The sequence below is a fragment of the Centrocercus urophasianus genome, unplaced genomic scaffold (genome assembly GCF_019232065.1).
Source record: "Centrocercus urophasianus isolate 14NV4802_14NV808 unplaced genomic scaffold, USGS_Curo_1.0 seq_14, whole genome shotgun sequence".
In the NCBI taxonomy this organism is placed as follows: Eukaryota; Metazoa; Chordata; class Aves; order Galliformes; family Phasianidae; genus Centrocercus; species Centrocercus urophasianus.
The window spans coordinates 4,235,420-4,258,918 of NW_024884586.1; positions in this window are offsets into that span (position 1 = coordinate 4,235,420).

A 23,499-nucleotide genomic window follows, 5' to 3' on the forward strand; every position below is an offset into this window, starting at 1 on the left:
TTAAAAGTTGTAGGAAAAATGTAATAAGAAAAGCAGAATATTCTGTGACTAAATGAAAAGTAAGTGGTAAAAGACTCTTTGAAACAGAAGGGGCAAAATACATTAGTTTTGTTGGTAGCTTGCAGAGAGAAACAGAGCACTGATAGCACAGCTAATCATGGTGATGTTCTTTTTCCTTGTTTGCTACCAACATAGTCTCTGGTTCCTAAACTGGCAAATTCACTTTAGATCATCAGGTCAAAGTTCTAAGATGAAGCTGGACTAATTTCTCTCAGTTCTTAGGGAATCTTGAGTTTAGATTACATATCCAGTACTTAAAACAAGTCTGAAGTCAGATCTTCTGCTCCTACCAGTTTGGAAGTTTGTAAAGACTATTGGCAGCAAAGCTGTCTGGCAGCAGAACAAAGTTATGTCCTTTGTCATAGGCTCTCCTTTGAGAAATCCACAAGTAAGCAGTTCTAATGCTTTGCTTTATTCCTCCATCCTCTTAATGTTTCTGTCTTTGTGCTGAACCTAATCTTCACCTGCTTCAACAATTTTAACGGAACATAAATTATGAACAATAAAAAGCTTTGCACTTCCCCACCCATCCATTTGCCCCTCTGTGTCCTTTGCTGCCTTCTTGTTCTGTTTTTTCCTTCCTTCTCCGTTGACAACTCTGAGTCAGTGGGTTTTATTTCTGTCTTTCAAGCTTTGACTCTTCGGTGTGCAAATTTCAGTAAGCTAAACCTCTGTAGGGCTGACTCAGCATTCAGTGCCATTTGTCAATTTCATTGATCACTCCCTGACCAACAGGGTGAGGGGAGACTTGCAGAGTCAGCAGCTAGCAACTGGCCTTTCCCAGGATTATACTGTAAGAACTTCCAAATTAAATAATAAAAAATATTAGAGCCTTTTGATTTCTCTGCAGTGGAACTTCCAGTGAATAAAAAAATATCTCAACTCTCTTGCATCACTCAACTGTAATTTTTTTTCATTAGTTCCTTCTCATTTTCCATAAGAAAGTTTCTCTAGCGAAAAAGAAAATTACACCTTACATGTTTAAATACTTTTACATTTTATTCTATTTCTTGTTAGAATTCTGCATCCTACATCAACTACTGGTAGTCGAACAAGAAAGACAATCAGATTCTAGACTATGATCCTATTCTAATTTTCTTGAAGAAATATGAACTAGGTTTAAGATGTATTTTAAGGATGGAAAGACAAAGCAAGTACACTGTGGATGCACACGCATGCATATATAACAAATGTTTATTTTACATGCATAATCTCAGTAATACATACAGGTGAGTGCAACCTTGTGTTACAGAGATAGCAAACAAAAATGTTTCAGTTGCAGGCGAATATCACTGTCAAATATCTGACAAAAGAAATATCTTATTTCAACTGAAGAAAAACTGTCTATCATTTTGACTGTTGCAAATTCTCTCTAGATTGAATTTATTTTCTTAAGAGGTTCTGACTTTTTTTGAAGCCTCAGGTCTTCACTTAGATTAACGTGGGACTTGGGCTTAGTAGTTTCTTTTTCTGCCTTACTGCCCTTCTTTCTATCTAAATACACACACACACACACACACACACACACACACACATGCTCTGGCCTCTTATTTCATTGTCAGGAAGCAGGTCTGCAGAAACCCAAGGAAAGTGCCGTTATTTTTTCACAACTAGAGGAGCTAAAGATTTGCACAGTGAGCAGTCATCTGTCTGTATTATATATTGACAATTCCCAAATACTATCACTTTAACAATTCCATGTTTAGCAAATACAATTGGTTGTATTGCTTGTAGGTGAGATATAGACTGTGTGTGTGTTCCTTTCTCCTTCCCCTTGCTACATTGTTACTGTTTTACTATTTGATAGGAGTTACATGTAAAAAGAGACGGAGTAAAGATCTGGGGTTGTACAAGCATTATTTATGTGCTTAATTTAGTTCAATATGCTGATTTATCTAGATGTGGCTGTGACAACACCTTTTGCCTTTAACTGGTGGATTAAATGTTTGCAGAATCTGTGCTTGGTGGATAATCAGGTAATTAAAGTTCTTTTGGACAATCATAGAATTGCTCTCGTTGGAAAAGACCTTAAAGATCATCAAGTCCAACCACAACCTAACCATACTACCTTAACTCCAACAACTCTCCGCTAAATCATGTCCCTGAGTACCACATCCAAATGGTTTTTAAACGCATCCAGGGATGGTGACTCAACCACCTCCACCTCTTTTAAGAGCCTATTCCAGTGTTTAACAATCCTTTCTGTGAAGAAGTTTTTCCTGATATCTGACCTAAACTTACCCTGGTGCAACTTGAGGCCATTTTCCCTCATTCTTTGCCATCATCTGGGCAAAGCTTATTAACTGATGCTTATTTAAGAGGCTCGTGATCAGTGAAAGTGGTAACAGTGCTGTTGTTTTGGAGCACTCTGTAATTGAAGTGCTTCTAGTAACAAACAAGTGAAGGAATTGTGGCATCATACTGGATATACAAATAGAATACCAGCACAAAGAAATATTATTGAATTATTTCCCTTTTTTTCCATTCATTTTGATTTTAGATTTTTTCCTACTTGCCAAAACAAGTCTTAAAAAATAAAAATCATGTAATGTAATTTGGCAGTGAAAAGGATTTCTGCAGAAGTTAGATATTTAATGAATTCAGACTCAACTGATTAATTTGAAGAATCAGTGTTATTTATGAGATTGAAACTCATTTAAGGCTGTTCCCTTTAGCTTCTCCTTTTGTTGTTTTTCTGCAATTCTGTTGTATTCAGGAGCGAAATGAGTTTTGCCATATAAGGTATTCATTGCAACTTGTTGGAACAGTAAGCTCTGATATAAAATGACGTGTTTTGTTGGTCCCTTCTTTATGCTCTCCTTTGTACCTCTACTCTTTCTGCTTTTGAGAAATAGGCCTCCAGTTATCTTTAGGAATGTAGCAACATCTAGCAGTAGACTGTTTTCTTTCTTGTTCTGTGAATCTAGTATCTTAACATACCACAGTTGTAGGGAAATAGATTTTTCACAGTACCAAGTGTTACAACTCTACAAGGAACATTTAAAAAAAAAAAAAAAAAAGACACTATTATAGGTATTTTACCTTGTAAATGTTTGTATTATTCTTCAATGTTTAACAATATCTTTCTAGTTATATTTTCAGTAAGGAATATGTGCTTTTGTTTTGCTTTTGCTCTTTAATTAATTTAGTCATCAGAAGTGTAATTTGTAATCTTTGGTGCAGTAAGGAGCAGTGGATATTTAAGCAATCTGACTCAATCTTAGAACTAACAGTGTTCTTCCAAACAACAAATACCAGCATGAAATGGAGATAATGGCTAAACTATAACCTGTGCTAAGATTAGCAAAGTCAGCTGAGCAGAAATTCAGTTGAGTGTCTCACAGAGTTCAGTCTCCAGGCTTTCTGCTATTGAAGTGCTTGGCTAAAAGTTAACTGACTGCTGAGGTGAATCCTAGAGATATGCACCACAGACCTGACTGTGTTACTGTGATCTGTCTCCCCTGCTTCCATTTGCCCTTCTAATGGTGACAGTTTGGACATGGAAAACTTGTGATGATATCTTGACATACATGCTGAAATTGGAATGTTAGGAGTTGAATGCTGCAAAGGGATGGGCTGTACAGACAGGCTAGTAGGATACTGGTAAGGAATGGATCAGTGAGAATGAAGAGAAAATACTGGTGCAACACTATTGTAGTTGGAGAATTTCTGTGCAAATTGGTTCATAGCTCAATTTCCATAACAAAGAGCAGCAGTTGAAAGAGTTCTCTAAGGCCTCCCTGGGCTCAAGATTAAAAAGCATATTTCTCCATTGTCTCTCTCCAGATTCACTCTAGTATAATTTTGGAAGACTACAGCGATAGGCAGGGTGAGTTGCTGCTAGGAGACCACATAATATATTAAGTGTAAGAGCACTTGGTTAGTTTTAGCTAAGGAATTCATGTTGAATGCTTCTATTTTGTAGGAAGGTGATAATGGAAATCTGAAGAAGTTACTGAATAATGGTGTGCCTCCTAGTGCCTGAAAAATCATTTCAAAAGAACAGGAAAAATCCCACAAAAACCTATGATTCATAAAAATAGCTCTCTAAATGTGTGAAATCTGGGATTTTTCACAGCTGCAAAATGTTGTGCTCCTTTTGCAATTTATTTATTTATTTTGCTTAATCCCTTTTGAGAAGAGCTCAGCTTTACTAAAGAATGAAGCACCAATATAGAGGACTGCTGATAGCACCAGATTACATCGGTCAGTTATTACTTATTAGTAGGAAAATGGAAAGAAGAATCACACCTAATCAGGTCACTGTGATTCTGCACTTAATCTTTATTGGTAGAACATGTTCCTTAGCTTCTCGATTTCCAAATGCCATTCACTTGTTGGGCATGATTAACATCTGCAGAAGAGGCTTATTTCTAAGCAATCTTCAGTCCTATTACATGTTCTGTCTCTTATGGCTTATAAAATAAAGCCTAAATATGAAAATTGAAAACATGCCAATTATCATCCTTAATTACTAGAGAAAATCACAGTGTTGCTTTATGCCTTAACCTGTCCAACCTTGAGATATACAAGATCACACTTCCTGGCAGTTTAGATTGTAAATGTTAGACTCCCACAAGGCTGAATCTTTTCATTGACTGGAAAAGTCTTTGAAAGAATTCTTTCATGACAGTAGAATAAGTGTGTAATTGAAACAATGTATTTTAGGGCTCAATTTGTACTTATAGTTTTTTGGTTTGATGTTCTCGTCACACATGAGGCATGCAGGATTGAGACAATTCATAGATAAAACCTTTTTGTCTCTCGTGAGCACAGTATAGCTATGTTGCAGTGACAAAGGCTATAATGCATGTGAGTAGGTGTAGTGACTATCAGCGTAAAGAAAATGAATCTGAGTAGGCATCTTTCTTTTTTTCTTAATATAAAGTCACTGAATACCTTTAAATAATATTTAAATACTCTGTTAATATTGTAGAGAGTTAAGTGGACTTTGAAATGCTGATTTTACAAATTTAAATAATAATAATTAAAATCTGCTGACACAAATGTATTAGAAATAAACCTATATAAAGGAGCAGTTAACCCAGAACTATTGTGAGATATATTATATATTGTTTGACATAATTTCATATGAGCAAGCAGAAGTACCCCATCCTTTAGATTGTGGTAATGTGCCTTATTGTTAAATTCAATAGGAAAAGCTATTCATACTGTAGTATGATTGAAAAGAAAATTGAATCCTTTTGATGTTATAAATGTGTCTATTACTGCATGTGCACACAAATTTTCCATGGAAATTATGGTGAAAGTAGTGATTCTCCTAGAAAAATGCATTAGTGTTGACATGTTCAATTTTAGCCACATCAGAATATAAATACCATTTAACCATGGCCAAATTGCTGGGAACATATATAGTGTATCTACATAAGACAGTTGTCTATCTAAAAATATATGTTCCTGTAAACCAGTTATGTTCTCTGTTCCAGCAGAAAGAATGATTCACGCTTCACTATCTCCTTACAATACCACATTTTAATATGTAAAGTATATTTTTATGTAAAGTTAGTGATTGTTTTCAACTCTGACAAACCACAATATATTTACCAAATTTGGTTATGAAGCAAATTATATGCATGTATTTGTCTGTCCATTCATTTGCATGGCAATCAGACCTGTGTATAAACTGCTGAATTTATGTGTAATGGTGGTCATAGAATCATAGAATGGCCTGGGTTGAAAAGGACCACAATGATCATCTAATTTCAACCCCCCCTGCTGTGCGCAGGGTCACCAACCTCCAGACCAGGCTGCCTAGAGCCACATCCAGCCTGAATGACTTTCTATATAGGGCCCTAATACAGGTGTTTGAGTCCTTTCAAGTGCATCAGTAATCTAACGTTTAGGACAAATTTGCAAATAGATGTTCAATTTATTAAGAGTGCTGCTAACTTTTTTGTTTAGGACATAGTGCTGGAAAATGCATATAAAACTTCACTTAGTCTAATTTTCACATATTACTATTTTAATATGTAATCCCAGTGAAGACAATGGAACAGTACAGTAATAAAAACAAAAAGCATGGAATATCAGAAGTGACTGGTAAAATTCCAATTGTAGAAGCATCTGTCTTCTGTGGTAAATTTCTGAAGTTCCTACTTAGTAAAGAAGAGAGCAGACACCGAAATAAATTTACTAATTAAGGTGAAAGTAATTATGCAAGGTGTCATGGTTTTGTAATTTTGCTATTGGTATTCCACATCATGACATCATGTGGAGCACAGGTAGTTGAAGAATTAATGCTCCAGTTATGTGGACTGACAACTTTCCAGATACCTGGTTCTCAAAAGAGAAGAACTACATACCCCAGGGGACCTCACGGTCAGAGAGGAAGATGTGTCACAGAAGCCATAGGAGCTTCTGGCTCTTCCCTTGCTCACTGCCTGGCAGAGGCTGTGGATGTGCCTTCAATGTGGGCTGCCTTCAATGGTTTGGGCCTTGTAAAATAGGGAACGCAGTAAATTATTTTTAACATGTTAACTTCTGAACTCTGATTCTGGCTGCTTAAAATTCATTCTGTTGTTTGTAACTCAGTGGAGGCTTATATTAGTATGTGAGGAAAAAGTAAATCTTTTTTCAGATAGGTGAAAGTTTTCTGCATTGAAATAAATTGTTGGAATTGCAATTGCAAAAAAAAAAAAAAAAAAAAAATCGAAACTAGATGGCAGGGAAAATGACATTATTATATTGGTTAGCTGAATTATATCATTTCTTCTAAATCATTGGGAAGACTTACCTAGCTAGAGAAGGAGCGGTGAGAAACATTCCTCTGTGCTCTATCTTTTTTAAAAGAACTAGCAATAATGGGATTTCCATACGTGTTTTAATGACTGAGAAGGATTCTGTTCATGTCTAGTAACTTTGGTCTTAAACACCTAGGAGTTTTTTTCATAACAACTTCTTTAGACCTAGCTCACGGTTCCTGATGTTTCAGTTTCCATAACTCAAAAATTTTGCACAATCTTAGTGTCAGATCATTGCTGAATGCACTTTTACCCTCATTGATTTTAGGAACATGAGGTCAAAGAATCTCTTTTATCTTCCTCTGTGGAAGATATGGTTTAACCCAACAGGTGGCTGAGCACCATGCAGTCATTTGCTCATTCCCCTCTCAGTGTGATAAGAAGAGAATAACAAAGGAACAAACAAACAAAAAAATCAGAACTGATGGTTGAGATGAAAACTATTAAGATAAAGAACTGGATAATAGCTGTTACATACATGTTCATAAATGCATATGAACATGCATAACAAGTGATGCTCGCCACTCCTCTGATCAATGTTCCAAGCAGCAGAAAAGAGATAGGTGAACTCCCATCCCCATCAAAACTCCTTCTGCATGATGTCATTTGGTATGGAATACCCCTTTGGCCAGTTTAAGTCAGCAGTCCTAATTCAGTCCACTCTCAGCTCTTTGGACCTTCTCTGAGAATGGCCTCGGTTCTATATATAATCAATGAATATACAGATGTATAATCACCAAGTATACAGAGAAGTTAGGCAGGTCTTCAGTGTATAGCTGGAAAGATTATGGAGAGGGATAATCAGAAACGAATGGATAAGCTTACCTGAGTCCTAGACTCACAGAAAAAGACTGCAAGAGGAGTGATCTCCAGAGAGAGATCCTTCCCTATTGGCAGCCAGGTTCCACCCCTTCCAGTCTCATAGGTGAATTGCCTTCACCTGTGCTCCCACAGCTGACCCATTTATTGCCTCATGTGATCAACCAGAGGTTCAGGCTGTGATTCAACAGTTCCCATGTAGCTGTTTAGCAGCAACTATGAACACTGGTGTGTTGTCAACATTGTTTTTCTCATAGAACCAAAGCATAATATTGTTCCAGACACTCTGGAGAAAACATTTCTATCTCTGCTGAAACTAAGACAGAAAGCAACGAACTTGTAGGTTGAAATAGAAAAATTCTAGCTTTGTGTGCACGCTCTGAAAAGCTGCTATGTCTGGAGGAGTAACCTTCTGGGTGCTTTAGCATCTTTTAAAACAAACAAGCAAAAAAATCAAAAGCTGCAACTAAGATAAACATAGGCTATTCCAGAGAAAAAATTAGTTTATACTCATTAGTTCACTCCTCCGCCCATCAACTAAGTTAGTATCTCTTCTAAATGTTCAGAATCCAAGTATGGGTGGATATATTTACACTGAGTGAATTACGGCTGGTTGTGTTCCTATGTCAACACGTGCTACGTTGATTTCTTGTAAATTGATTGTTATTCTCTGTGGCATCAATAGTAATACCAGACTGATATGATTAAAGCCAGTGAGTTGTTAATTAGCATCTAATTAAAAGAGATGAATAATTTGTCCATGTACAAGAGCTATTGTATCACTTTTTCTGTAAAGGAAACATAATCATAGAATTAAATTTTGCATAATACTGTGCTTTTTATTTATGCTTTTTTTTTTTTTTTTTTTCTGGGGAGGAAAGAAAAAAAAGCAACAACTGTTAGATTTGCAGAATCTAAATCCTAAGTAATTATGCTTTGGCAAGGAACATCTGAAAAAAGCAAAAAGCAGAGAAATTTCAGTAAACCTATTCAAAGTTGCAGCTTGGTTATTGTGCAAATACACTAGGGCTGCTCTGAAAGCAATGCCTCCTATTTTATCGCATTGACCCAAAGCATCAGAGGTGGATGTCGGTGATATAGCAGTAGAGATTCATAGAATCATAAGCTTGGAAAGGACCTATGAGATCATCTAGTCCAACTGTCTTCCCATTACCATTGCTACCACAAGCTACTAAACCATATCTCGTAGCTCCTTAATCAGATCAGAGGTTAAACCTTACTGACAATATTTCATTACACTTCATTGCTGTGCAACAGATGGCAACAGAGGTCCGTCTGACAAAATGGCATCAGATATGGAAATGTAGACCATAGAATCATAGAATTGCTCGGTTGGAAAAGACCTCACAGATCACAAAGCAAAGTTGTCTAATTGCACGTGCCTTGTCTTTTGTGTATGTGATTGAATTGCTCTATAAAAAAATGGCACTCACCGACATTCATTAACACTTGCTGGACATCTACGGAGAGTCCAGTCAGACTGTTTCATCTTGACAGGTCAGCTTGAACACAAATGAATTACAGTTTTACAGAAATCATGATATCTACACAGTTTCTTAATAAATAATTTGATTTTATTTCATTTATTTTTTTATTGATTTTTATTGATTTATTTCATTTATTTATTTATTTATTAAAAATCCCATTCTTACTGTATTTTTAGGACTACATAAAAGAAACTTTGATCAGAATGCTATTTGGGACTGTTTCTTCTTCTGACTTTAACACAGTGCTTTAAATCATTTTCATCTTTCATGTTTGCACCATGTACTTGACATTTACTTCAGAGTTGAATGTGAAAACTAGAAGAATATTTGCAAATACAGATTTCCAGGAAGTTGTAATAAACTATTATTTCTATTTGTTTATACCCTCTAATTATACATAAGAAACAGTTTAGAGGGAAGTAATTTGTCCCTTGTTTAAAGCAAGGTACAGCTTTATGTGACATCACTATCCAAGTTTTCAAAATGGATGTCACAGTCTTTTCTACACACTTATAGGTGCAGTCAACAGTTTGAAAAAAATGGAGCTAGGCTTGTGTAGAAGATGCTAATTCCCACAATTTAGGCATTAACCCACTTACAGTGATTATCTTGGAACAAATGTTTTCTTTTCTGTGGTTTTGGGGTTTTTTTTTGGTCAATTTATGCCATACAAAGTGCTATATAAAGTTTATATGTATATATTCTCTACTGTATAAAATGATTCCCAGCCATTAATTATCAAAGTTCATTAAGTCCCCGTTAGCTAATAATATACATACTTATTCCAATTTCATTTTTCACACGCATTATTAAGTTCTCAATTTTTTAACTTAGTATGCTTGCAATGCTATGTTTCAGGTGTCCTATTCCGCAGTGTTGAATCTTTTGTTGAAGATGTATATATTTTTTTCTCATGTAGCTCATAGGAAAGAAACAGTAGGACTCAGGCCCTCAAGTTTAAACAGTGTTGTAAAAAGAAAGTAGTAAGAGCAAATGAATTTTCTGGGTATCCTTTTCAGTGTTACTAAATACTTTAAACTCTTGCTCTTTTGTATTTTTCAGTCAGGTCTAGTTATCTGGATCCCTCAAGTAAGTGGTAGGTAACTGAAGCAGAGCCTGGTGTACTAAAATCAGAGGGATGATTTTTGAATTTTAGCTATTCCAGAGTTGAGGGGACTTGTTTTTGTAGAAACCAGCTCAAACCAAACAAATGCCTTCCTCTCCAATGAGTAATGCATTTAAGCAACTAAATTCTGCTCATCTTGTTGTTGGTGCAATAATGTCATTCTAAATGACTTGTAAGTAGGATGACAAATGGAGCAGTGGTAGTATCAGAAATTGAACTGCCACTATCTTAAAACTTAGCTCCTTAAGACCATAAGGTTATTTCCATTTGAAGTCTACAATTCTTGTTTTTAATAACTAAAGCACTATAGTTTTCCCCTGAGTGAAGACTTTTGATTATGGCAATTAAGATTGAGGTGCTTGTTAGCCAAACAGTTTTATATCTTGCGACCTTTCCTGGAAAAACAGCAGTTCCATTACAGCCGAACTTGGAAGTTTGTTCTTTGTGGTTCTTGTTTGCTTTCTCTGAAGTCTAGGAAATAAATTACTCTTCTGACTTCACATTCCAGTTTTCTAGCTTAACTCACCACAGCAATGCTTTCAGTATCTCCTAAAATATATTGTATAATATGTATAAAATAATATATAAACACATAAAATAAATATATAAATGTATAAAATAATGTATAAAATATAATGTATAAATATTTATCAATATTGACAAAAGTTAAATGCTTCTGACCTTCTAAAGATGATGGAGATTCTAAAGATAGTCAAATGGGAAGAAATTAAAACATTAAGAAACTTGGATTGGAAGTGTGGGGAAAAAATCAAGCATTAAGTCTGGGAAAACTTTTAGCTGAATCTCTAAGGTAACAATTTGGCTATGCCCAGAGAATCTCATGTTTAACTGAGCTGTAGATTGTGTTGGTTTGGTTTCATAAGCAAACTAGGTAAGTTACCCAGCACAGCCACATACCTTCAATATCTCAAAGTAGGCATTCAAAATCTAATGGAAGTCATCTCATTGAAGTTGAAAGTAACTACACAGGGTGTAAATCACAGAGCCAAAATTGGCAGACTTAATGCAGTTGTGATTTCCCACTTCTGTAACACAATTCATAGAAACAGTAGGTTTGTAAGGGCTGTCAAGGTAGGTTTTAAAGTTGGTTTGTATATTTCTTTTTTTTTTTTTTAAAGCAAGTATCTCCAATGGAGATGAACATGAAAATAAATCTTGTTTTCACATGAATTATTTTCAAGCTTATTTCATCTATGCCTGCAATATATTGTTTGATTCTGTCACCTCTGTAGTTGTGATACATAGATAAGTTTCTGTGGGCTAATAAACATTAAGCGTCTTGAATTAACATCTATTTATGTATGTCCTTGCCCTCAGCTTACTCACAGTATCTATGTAACAGCTCTGTCTCTTACCCTGGAAGATTAGGTGGCTTGTATTATTTCTAATTTCTTGCAGAACATGTAGGACCAGAGAATGATGGTTAAGATACAGAGAATCATTTGCTTCTACACCAAAAATTGTGCTCAGTTCCTTACCAACTTCCTGTAATGATCATATTCCCATTCAGTCTCACTAAGGACTCAAGAAATGAATGGGAGTAGTTGAACAGAGCTCATTGTATACAAGTATCACTCAGGAAATTTGATATGTTGAATACAGCAAATCTTTAAGAAACTTTCCACAGTTAATGTTGTCATACCAGTAGTTTGAATAACAAACAATAAATTCAAGTGGCTACTCCTGCTGTAGCTGGGTAGGGCTCAGTTTGGAATTTTATTTAAAAAAAAAAGTTGTTCATAGGCTTGTGTAACTGATGTGAAAATAAAATTTTATTATATTTCTTCTTGCTAACTCATGTATATTCCTGCTTATGTTCCTCATGCAAATGATACTTTGGGCCTAATTAATCTCCTTAAGTGACTTTTGCACTAAGTTTGGGGAATAAGTGATGAAGTTGGTGATGAATTATATTTGTATTCTAGGTGTTTCAAGATGCTAAGAAAAATTTGTCCAGATAAATACACATAATAACCATAGAGGTGAAACTTTTCCCTTTAATTTAAAGCTGTGGGCACTCTGCATTTCACAAGAGATCATGCTACCACGTCACTGCAGAGGATCTCTAATTACCCTTCCTCTCACTGAAGTTTTAAGTAGAAGAAGGTACAAATTACTTTACTTCTCATCAGTCAGCAACTTGTTTATTGCAGTAAATGAGTCATGGCACGGTATTTCTGCCATACTAGTTCAGAGGTCTGCAGGTGTGATACCAACAAACGGAGATCTTATTACAGCCTGTAGGTGTCAAATTATTTATTTCTTTGCATTCCTGCATAGATTTCATTTGCATTTTTTTTCCAGTATGCTTTCACATCCATCATCAGAAGTTCTCAATCGTGATTATCTGCTTTTGTTGTTGTACGTTTCTATTCTGCTATTTGGTAGTCTGTTTTTAATATTGCTTCTGAGTAATGCGTGTACAGGCTTGCCTCAGTAGTTCAATCCTAAGTGTCAGGCATTCAATTAAACAGGATATTTTATTTTACCCAAGGAGACTGCAGTGTGTCTAGCTGAGTAACTATTTGAGTGAGTAAGAAGGAAGGCAAATATTTCTCATAAAAATGGTAGAACATCTGCAGACAAATGTGAAAAGATCACAGGATTAGCTTTTCTTTAACACTATTATTTCCTTTCAATAGTGTAAAATTTTGAGGGATGAAGTTTAATACTGGGTGTTATTGCAATGAGATTGGTTTTGCATGCGTGACATAGCAGTAAATTTGTACATCGGTTTTGGATAATACCTCTTGGTTGTATGTGCTTGCATTCTACATCTTTTTGTGAATTCTTTTATAAGATCATCTCAAGGCATGCATTTGCAGGTGTGTATATGCTGACCTATGTGTACTATTTTTAAAACTTGAAGTTTTTACTCGTGGATACATTTTAATTTCTTAGCTTGAATATCGAAATTTGAGTGCAAAAAGGTTATTCAAATGTAATTCAAGAACATTTTAAAATTCTATACTTCATGGTACAAGAATGGTACTAACAATGTCACTTCCAGCGAGTAGTTATTAACATGTAAATTTTTCTGAAGCACTCAATAATTTTGTATCCAGTGACTTTGTTTTCATAGGCAACTTTACATATATCAGATCATGGGTGTGTTGTCTTTTTAACTTCATCCTAAAATACGCTCTTGAAGTTCATCATCAGCTTGCCAGCATTACTGTACTAATGAAGTAAAAGTGAATGGAGATGTTTAAAATATTTGAAATAAAATTTTGCTAGGTTGAAACGTTGATTGAAATGGTTATTGAGTATTTCCAGGAGTAAGTCACTGTCAGAGCAGAGAGAACAGAACCTGCATGAGAGTGTGTTAAATGGCTAGAAATCAGGTTTATACTATTGAAAATAGTACTTAGGTCTACAGGTATCATAGTCTTGATACAAGTGTTCCTCATCCAGTTGGGGAATAAAAGTGATATTGTTACATATATTTTTAAAAATTGAATGTAGAACATAAAATGCACCATGTAATAGAAGAACCAGTGCTTTACAGGTCGTTAGAACACTCAACTGTTCCTGTACACTTATATAACATACCAAATGCTAACTATACCTGCTATCAAAGCCTGCCTTATAGTTAATTGCAGTCCAGTATTAGTAGTCATTAATATTTTGCGCTGGAATTTATTTGCAGGTCTAACGATTTAACAACCTGCTAACATTGTAATGGTCCAAAAAAATCAAACAAGACAAGCTGAATGCCTCTGTACAGAATTAGTCAGCTGAACATTTTTTTAAACAGTGCAGCCGTACTTGCTCCAAATTTCAGACACAGAAATACCATTAAACTACATCTGAAAATATAAGCCATCTCTCATGATAAACTCTTACTTTTCAAGCTGTACTTGTATTTTTCAACCTTAATAGAAAGAGGTCAAAAGCAATGACTTTCTCAACAACAGGCTGCCTTCTCTTTTCAGATAAAGGTAATGCATTGTCAAGAGCTGAACTAGCTCCTGCTGGTGTATTAATACCACCTCCTGGATCTATCAACAGCAAGACAGACACTCTTCACACTGGAGAATTAAAAAAAACAATCTGCACCTTGTCAGGCCTGCTCACTGGGAACCGTCACAGATCTGCAGCCCCTGGTAATTACTCACCTGGGTCTTCACACTGCCTGCATTTCCATTTTGATTGTTGACATTGCATAGTACTACCTCATCTGCATAAAAAGGTGGGAAAAAGGGAACAAAGTATGCCAGGCTTAGTAATTACACCACTGTCACCTCTCACTCCCCCAGTTCTTGGACCCTATCAGCAAAACCATGCTCATCACTCTCCTGTTAACTGTTTCATTAAAAGGGAATGATTATGTTGAATGATTGAGTTGACACTAAGAATCTACACCTTCTCAGTAACTATGAAAGCATTTAGAGTGGGTTTATATACCAAAAGCCTAAGAGGCATAAGAGGGAAAAACTACAGGCTGGACAAATTAATTAAAAAAATAGTCTTAATTGAAATTAATCTTGTGTGAGTAGGTGGAAGAATGGGTTCAAATTCCTGATAAGAAAATAAACCTTAATTCTTAAGGGTCTGCACATATTTAAAAGAAACTACGTATGAAATCACAAATTAAATTTGATTGAGAGGTATTCTCTGCTTTGTGCCAGCAAATGTCCTTTCTGTATATATTCCATATTTTTAAAGCATTTCCGCTTTTCATCTGTTGGTACCAGACATCCCATTTGTTTCCAAATAGAAGTGGCAATGGGTTTTTGTAAGAAACAGGGGGAGTAAACTAATACGTCAACCCTGGTCAATTCTGACCCATGTTTAAGGGTTGATAGAATAATTCAATGCATGCTTGTGTTGTGGGTTCCCCAAGATCAATCAGCAATGTTCACTGAAAGTGCTATTTGGATTTATTAATACACGTTGCATAATAAAGCTAATTTAGAGTATAGCTGATAAACTGATTTGAGTGAATGTGCCAGTTATACGATTTAGACACTTTAGACAATAGATATAGAACTTTAGACATTATTCTATTTTCTTCTTTTTAAATCAAATAGTACAGAAGGAGATCAGTTCACAAGGTTGATAGAATAATAAAGTGTTTATGGAGAGAAAGACATGAAAGGAGATCTATCTTCATCACTTGTGGGATATTGGAGGTGTTAGAGAAGGAGATCATCTTTGGAATCTGAAATCCAGCCTTAGAATATTCAACTTTTTGGTCAGACAGTAGAGTTTGGTTAATAATAGTAATAATTCCTCAGATTGAAACAACTGTTCTACTGTTGCAGAAATGCTGGAGTTGTTCTCATAATGAATTTTTAATACATAAATACTCTCAGAAAAATAGGAAAATGATCTCTCGTTCAAATATAATTCATTATGAACCATAAATAGTTCATAAATAGATGCATCCTTGTGCATCCTTGAACTCTACTTACCTTCTGTCAGAGATTCTGGGAGTTCAGAAATCGTGGGGTGTGATGTTGCCCCTTGTCCATATCCATCCAAAAACTAATGAGTGAGCATTCAAAGGGAAGTAGTCTATCCTACTGTACTGTATTCTGTATACTATTATTACAGCACTATTGGGAGGGAGATATTCTGCGTTTCATGTGCAATTTTTTTGTCATGAGCTATTCTCTAAGAGTAGCTTTGAATTATATACCCACTGTTTTCATCTTCAGGCTTTGTTGTGATATAACTTTGGTCAAATCTCCTCTCTTGTCTGTTTTCCCATCTTCCTTGTTTGTAATCTACTATTAAAAAAATATTTGAGTTGTAGGGAAAAGATGGAAATTGTTTTCCCCAATTAAATAACTCTGAATTATAATTCCAGCTGAACTACCTATATGAGGAATATACACCTAAGAGCATGTGATAGTTTAAATGCTGAGAAATGTCCAGGAGTTATGTTTTGCTAATTCATGCATTCATCTAACATAGTTCTCAATATCATTTTTCAGTACTCTTCTCCTTTCTACGCTGGGTTACAGAGAAAACCCTTCCTGATACTATAGATATTTTACTAAAAATCACTGAAATCAAGTACAAGTTTATGACTTTCAAACTAAAATATTTACATATATATTTAATTACGAGGGAATTGAATAGACATTTGTAAAGATAAGCTTCCACAAGAAGTACACACAATGTAATTCTGACAGATGGAGCAATATTTCTTCAGGTCAACTTTCTTATAATCTAACAGATTAAAATAGCCGCTCAGAATGTTCTTAAAATCATTGTTTTGGTTATGAAACCTGAAAGATAGCACCTCATATCTAGTATCTGATTTATTTAACGTGATTCTGTTCTAACAGCACTTTGCAAGTATGGTTCAATTTGTTCCGAGCAGCCAAAATCCTTGCAGCAGTAACAGGTGATAGTCTGCGCATGTCTGTGGATTTCTGCACAGTTAAATATTCATATTTCTTGGAAAAATGTGGATCTTAGTATTGTTCAAATTCCTAATTCTCTTCTTGCTTTAGGTCTCCAGTCCTGTCATATTAAATCAATGTATGGACTGTGTGGTTAAAAAAATAAAAAATAACGCTCGCTTGAGTGAGCAAAGCCTCTTCCATTATCAGTTCTATGGAGAATTGCAATAGAAGTGATTTTTTTCGTATTGTCATCATCCCACTGATTTAAAAAATAAACAAACGGCACCAACAACAAAACCCCAAAATGATTATTTACAATAGCATGGCTGTTTGTTTCACTTTAATATCAGCAATTTCTATGACCTGTTTTGCTCAATTTAAAAAAAAAAATTAAAAAAATCTTTCGAATGCTGATCAAAAAAAGTCAGGACAATTGAACTAATGTACTGAAACTGTCTCAGAAATTGCAGTTTCTTTGCTTTGCACTATAGATGTATATTTTGTTTTTATTCCCCTCCAGACTTCTTAAAAACACATTGTTATCTTACTCTTTGAAATGTAAAAATGCTGGGACATCAAAGAAATATTGTGATGGTCAAAGAAATTTAGGAGGGTGTTTATAATGAATACTTAACACTAGAGGTTTACTTCGTGTTTTGTAAAGATATCCATTGTAGCAACTTAGAGCTGGAAAATGAGGCATGAAATTGTTTGTAGAAGGTTCAGTAAATTGAATGTTAAGCATTTGTATGTTTGCTGCAAAGCTAAGCTTGAAATTTTACTCATAGCGTGGGTATTTGTTCTGTAGCTTGTTTAACACAAAAGCAGATAAGAAAAACATTCAGCAGCTGAGGAAAAACACTTTGAGGTATACTAGAATACAAAGACCAGCTCTTGAAGAGATACAGAATAAGACAGCCTATTTGTTTGTTTGTTTGTTCATTTGTTCGTTTGTTTACTCTCCAGCTGAGGATTTGAGAATCAGAGAAAATTAACCTTCTTAAAGCTTTTATAATGTGATTTTAAAGCCACCATGTGATCTAGAACCAGATAACAGGCCATTACACTGCAAAGAAGTGCTCAAATCTTTCTCCTGCAGTGTATAAACAGTACAGCTCATAATACTTGAGAATGGTTGTTTAAAGGTTTTGTTGTTGCCTTTGCCAATCATATAACAATAGAACTATTTGGATTTTAAAAATTGTTCTACTCCAATCATCAACATTACGCTACTAAGTCCATAATTAAACCATACCTCTAAGCACAGTCCACACATCTCAAACATCTAAAGGGATGGTGACTCCACCATTTTAATTCATAGTCTGTTCTAATGCCTAACCACATTTTCTGTGAAGAAACTCTTACTGATATCCCATCAAAACTTTCACTGGTTTCCCTATGGACATTTCCCTATGTTCTATCAATTCTCACCAGAGAAAATAAACTAATACCCACCTCTCTGCAACCTCCTTTCAGATGGATGAAGAGAGTGGCTAGGTCTACTTATGTTAGTATGGAACTTAAAATCATTGAATAGCTTGTGTTGGAAGGGATCCTTGCTGCAGGAGGGCCACCAACCTCCAGATCTTTTACTAGAACAGGTTGCCCAGGGCCCCATCCAATCAGGTCTTGAGCACCTCCAGGGATGGAACATCCAGAGCCTCTTTGAGCAGCCTGTGCCAGTACCTCACCACTATCTCTGTGAAGAATTTCCCCCTACATCCAATCTAAACCTTCCCTCCTTGAGCTTAAAACCTTCCCCCTTGTCCTGTCACTGTCTACATTTAATACATCCTAGGATATCATTGTTCTTCTTGGCCATGTGGAGAACTGCTGTTTCATGGCCACCTGTTGTCCAACAGGGCACCCAGGTCCTTCTCCTCAGAGCTCCTCTCCGGCAGGTCAACCTCTAAACTGTACTGATGCATACACTTATTGCTCCCCAGTTGCAAGACTCTATACTCATTCTTTTTGAACCTCATCACTTTCCTCTCTGCCTAGTCTAGTCTGTCCAGTTCCTGTTTAATGTCAGCACAGCTTTCTGACGTGTCAGGTTCCCTCAGACATTCCTAATATATCTTGTTTTCTGGTTCCTTCACCAGCTTTATTGCTCTTAATGTTCTTTAGTCTTGCATACTTGCCATTTAATAAAGTTGTGCTTTCAGAAGTCTGTATTTTCTTTTCTGGTTCTGTTGACTTCAGTCAGGTTTGCCTGTTTAGTATAAAATTTCCTCTGAGTGAGTAGAATATTCATCATGTGTTAAGTGATGGTGTCGTCTCTTAACAGAGAATGCTATATGACTAGAGGCATGTGTGATGGATGGTAGTTCTGAAATGAATAAAAAGATACCATGGAGTGGCCTGCTAAGACTGCTTATACCATGTGCATTTTTTTATTCTAATCCAACAACCCTTAGGACAGAGAACAAGATTCTCAAAGGAATGTTTTGCTAGCCTGAAAGTAGTCCACGTGCTGTATAACATTGCATCTGTTTCCTGTCCTATTCCTCCAGATACGATTTTAAGTAACCATATCACTTTTCAAATTTGCATAACTATCAACTAGTCCAAGCCAATGGAGTTGCCTGAATAATTAATTTCATTGCTTTCCCACAACCTTATGAAAATAAAGATTTAAAATAATTTCTTATAACATATAGCAAAGGTAAGTATTCTAGAAGTGCTGTAGTTTGAGGAACAGACTTTGTAATTTTACCAAAGTTCATGGATATGTAGTAGAGTTGAGTTTGGATCCTTGGTGGTAGATATGCACTAATTATCGTGTACTGAAGCTAGAAGTCTCTGATTGTAGTGACAGTTCTGGTAGTGAGGAGTGATAGTTGTGTCATGGGTAAAAGCAATCCTGCAGCTCTTCATGCTTTGTGATATTCATATTGTCTTTTCTTAGTTTCATGAATCACTTATGCTGAGTTTGGTTCTAATCTTCCTTACTTGATTGTGTGGATCTAATTGGATTATTTCTTTTATCATTTGAGAGCTGCCAGGACATTACTGAAACTCTGATTTGCACACACTGTGGAACATAATAATTAGTCATGCCTGTACTGTGGAAATATTCACAACAAGGCTGACTTCTAAGGATTCTCTCTAGTATGCTGGATTTTGCTCTACTATTAGTGTCACTAAATTCTTACAAAACAGTGAGTGGATACATCAGTATGAAACTGGTAAAATAAATTATATGACAAAGATCCAGTAATCTGAGTTGTCAGGCTTACTTGAACATAGAATCCATTAATTCTGCTCTAGCCCAACTGTGCTTTTCATTGGTTATTCAGACGTTTTGCATCATTTTCCATTTCTCTTAAAAACAAACAAAACCAAAAAACAAAACAAAACAAAAAAAAAAAAAAAAAAAAACAACCCACCAGCTGAGATTTAGAGATTCTTGATAGATTATTTTGGATTCATTTCTGGTCTTTGAATTTTAAACTGAGCTAAAACTCAATCCTGTACAATATCTGAGCAGATATTTGAATCTAACTACTAAAAAAACAAAAAACAAAGCAAACAAAAAAAAAAAATTGTAAAACATTCAGTAAGGCTTATTCTCTTTCTGCTTGGCATGTTAACATCCCATATCCCACATTAGCACTGAGGTTACTTTAAAGATGTATTCTTTTTGAAGGTTATTAAATTACTGTTAAGCTATGTTCTATAAATTGCTGATATGACCTATTCTTTCTCCCACCAAATATACATTTGCTTAAGTTGAGATGTTGTTGTATTGTTTTGCCTTTTATCTGAAGCAATTTGTACTATATCACGTATTTCATCCCATCAGACATCCATCTACAAGGACTTCTATTAATGCAGACTGTTTGGAATTCTTTTTGGCTACTTATTGTCTTGCACGCCTCTTCTTTTCCTTTCCTTGACATTTTTTTGATGATTTTTGACAACTGGGAAAAACATATATTCAGATGATTAGAATGTTGCTGCCTGGTTTCTGCTCTAGTCATCCACAAGACAGCTAAAAAGAACATTAGAAAAAGAGGAAGGTGAAAAGCAGTGATACACATGATCTATTTTCTGTGCTGTTTATTGAAAGATAGGTGGGATGAAAATATTCTAGCCTTTCTTGCTTGGTGTTTTTTCTGTTGTTTGATCAAGGTATTCATGCTTGTATATTTGAATCTTTGTATACTTAAAATCAGCTTCTCTCCACATGTCAGAGGAGGTCAATTTTGGCAATTTACCTTTGTGTTTCAGTTTTCAAACTTATCAGCATCAGTGAAGATATTCTGTGATTTTTGTATTATGCTTACAAGATTGACAGAATTTTTCTAAAAATTTTGTCTTTGCCTTTTCCAAAGAAGAAAATAGGAGTAGCAGGGGTTAAGAAAGATTTGCAAAGTTATCACAGGTAGCTATGAAGAATGTTGTGAAAAATTTGGTTTTGTTTGGTTTTCTACTGGGTATTCTGATATACATATATTTTTTTAAACTACTTTTTCATATTACTATTTTATTCATTTATTATTATATTATTATGTAAACATCAGTCAATCACAATACTGTGCAACAGGCAATCTGTTTACACAGTAAGTTATTTAATATGTCATTTTGCTCTAAAATTTTTTTTTTTTTTTTTTTTTTTTTTAAAAAAAAGGTAAGCAATTGGCCCTGAAATAGAGTGGAAAAGCATCATATACTGTTTTTTCTCTTCTCTTCTCTTCTCTTCTCTTCTCTTCTCTTCTCTTCTCTTCTCTTCTCTTCTCTTCTCTTCTCTTCTCTTCTCTTCTCCTCTCAGTTTGCCTTCTGCAGACTGTTATCAACTGCAAGACTTAAGAGCAGGCCTTGATGGTTATACATTTGGTGAGGTATAGTGGTGCTACTTATGCAACTAATTAGCTGAAATTCAGGAAATCTGACGAGGCTGTCTTGTTCTCTTTATTATTGCTGCTTTCATTGGGAGGTTCTGATGAAGACGGGCATCTTATTTCAATTTAGTCCCCAACTTATGCCAAGACATCTTGAGCTAGATTTGCCCTGTGATTTCAGAACTGAGGAAAAGAATTGAGAATATTGAGAAACCTATAAATTTACCCATTTAATCAGCATAGTTTCATGAATCTGTGATTCATGAGAAAATGTCAGTGGAACTAAGAATTCAATTCTAGGTGAATTGATTGATTCAGATGAACAGGAATGCTCAGTATATCTAAAGAAACCTGGTATCTTCCTCCATAGATTTGGTAGTTTTGAGGTTTGGTGGCTTCTGTGTTTTGTTTTGTTTCTTTTTTTGTTTGTTTGTTTTGTTGTTGGTTATTGTTGTTTTTGAAGGCTAATATCATATATCTGTGATGTAAAATATATTTTGATTCTGGAAAGTATTTTCAAGGGAAGTCTGCTAGTATAGGTAGAGCAGATGGTAAATGGTAATGGCTGCTTTTTCGTATTTAGTCCTCTTGTAAAAAAAATTAAAAATAATTAAAAAATGTATTTGGTGTTCAAAATGGAAATTTTACTGCTGTGCGTTAATTGCTTCATATGCACCCTTCAGATATACTTTATTTGCATGAACTAGGAGAAGAAGACATCATCTAATGTCATCGTTTGTTCAACAGTCATAATTCAAATACCAGCTTTATATCAGGTTTAACGATGTTATGAACCAGCAGTAAAATATGTGTGTGTAGGAGTATGCCTATAATTCTGTATTATCATCCCTCAATAGGGACACTAAGTACACAGGGACTCAGTGGTAATTTTGGTCTTCAATGCAATCCTTGAGAGGACGCTTAGAGAAAATCTATTATCCTATACTCCCTCAGGAAAGATGAGTGGTGGGAAATTAGCTCCCATTACCCAATTATACTTTATCTTGCAGGAGTGGTTAAAAAATTTCCATTCTTCAGTCGTTTCTATCATGTACTGCATGGTGACTTTCTTTGTTGATGAAGATGACATTGGTTTACACAGAATGACATCCAATCAATGCCTGTTTCACTTACATGAACATCCATATACTATAAAGCTAGTTAATTTTATTCTTAGTTCCATTCATTTCAGCTTGTGAATCTCGAATTGAGCAGCCTAGATACAAAAATTTAATGGCTCTTTTAGTTTTTGGCAAGTAATATACCAAAGAAGTATTTGGCTTTTTAGGATGCATAATGGTTTTTAGGCCATTTAATGAAAGATACTACCAGTTTCAGAAGCTGCAGAGTTTGAGAATAGAATGACACTGATTAATCAAAAATGTATTTATTTTTGCTGATTTGACTGCTTTTAATGCATTGCATTCTGTAATTTTCAGTTATTTTGAGTGTAGCTGTTTAAAACTGTGCAAGAAAATTTGTGGAAGGAAGATGACTTTTAATGTTATCTCTTCTTATATAACATGAGCCGATATAAGTTCTGTAAGATAGTTAATACTAGGGAATTTCACCCCTGCTGTTGATTCCCATCCATTTATTTTTCCATAATTAAAGAATCTTTTCTATGGATTTGTCTACATAAGACCTAAGAGTGTGGTTGGACTTTCTGTTTTGATAAATAGGTGATGGTATTGGCTCTTTAAGAGATGGCCCATTCACATTTGGATTTTATATTTGAAACTTTAAAACTTTTCTTAAAACATTTTGCCTTTTAAAAACATTACTTAAAATCTATATTTAGTCCCATTGCAAGTTTGAAATTGTAATCCTGAATCATAAAGATAATATTTATGAAGACCTCCAGTGCAGATGAAATAATTTGTTGTTGTGTTCTGCACTGATCTGTACATACTTCCAGCTATCACATGCATATATATAAATATATTGAAATAGAGGAAGAACTGGTCATAATGCAGGTATGATTATTTTGTTTTCCACAAT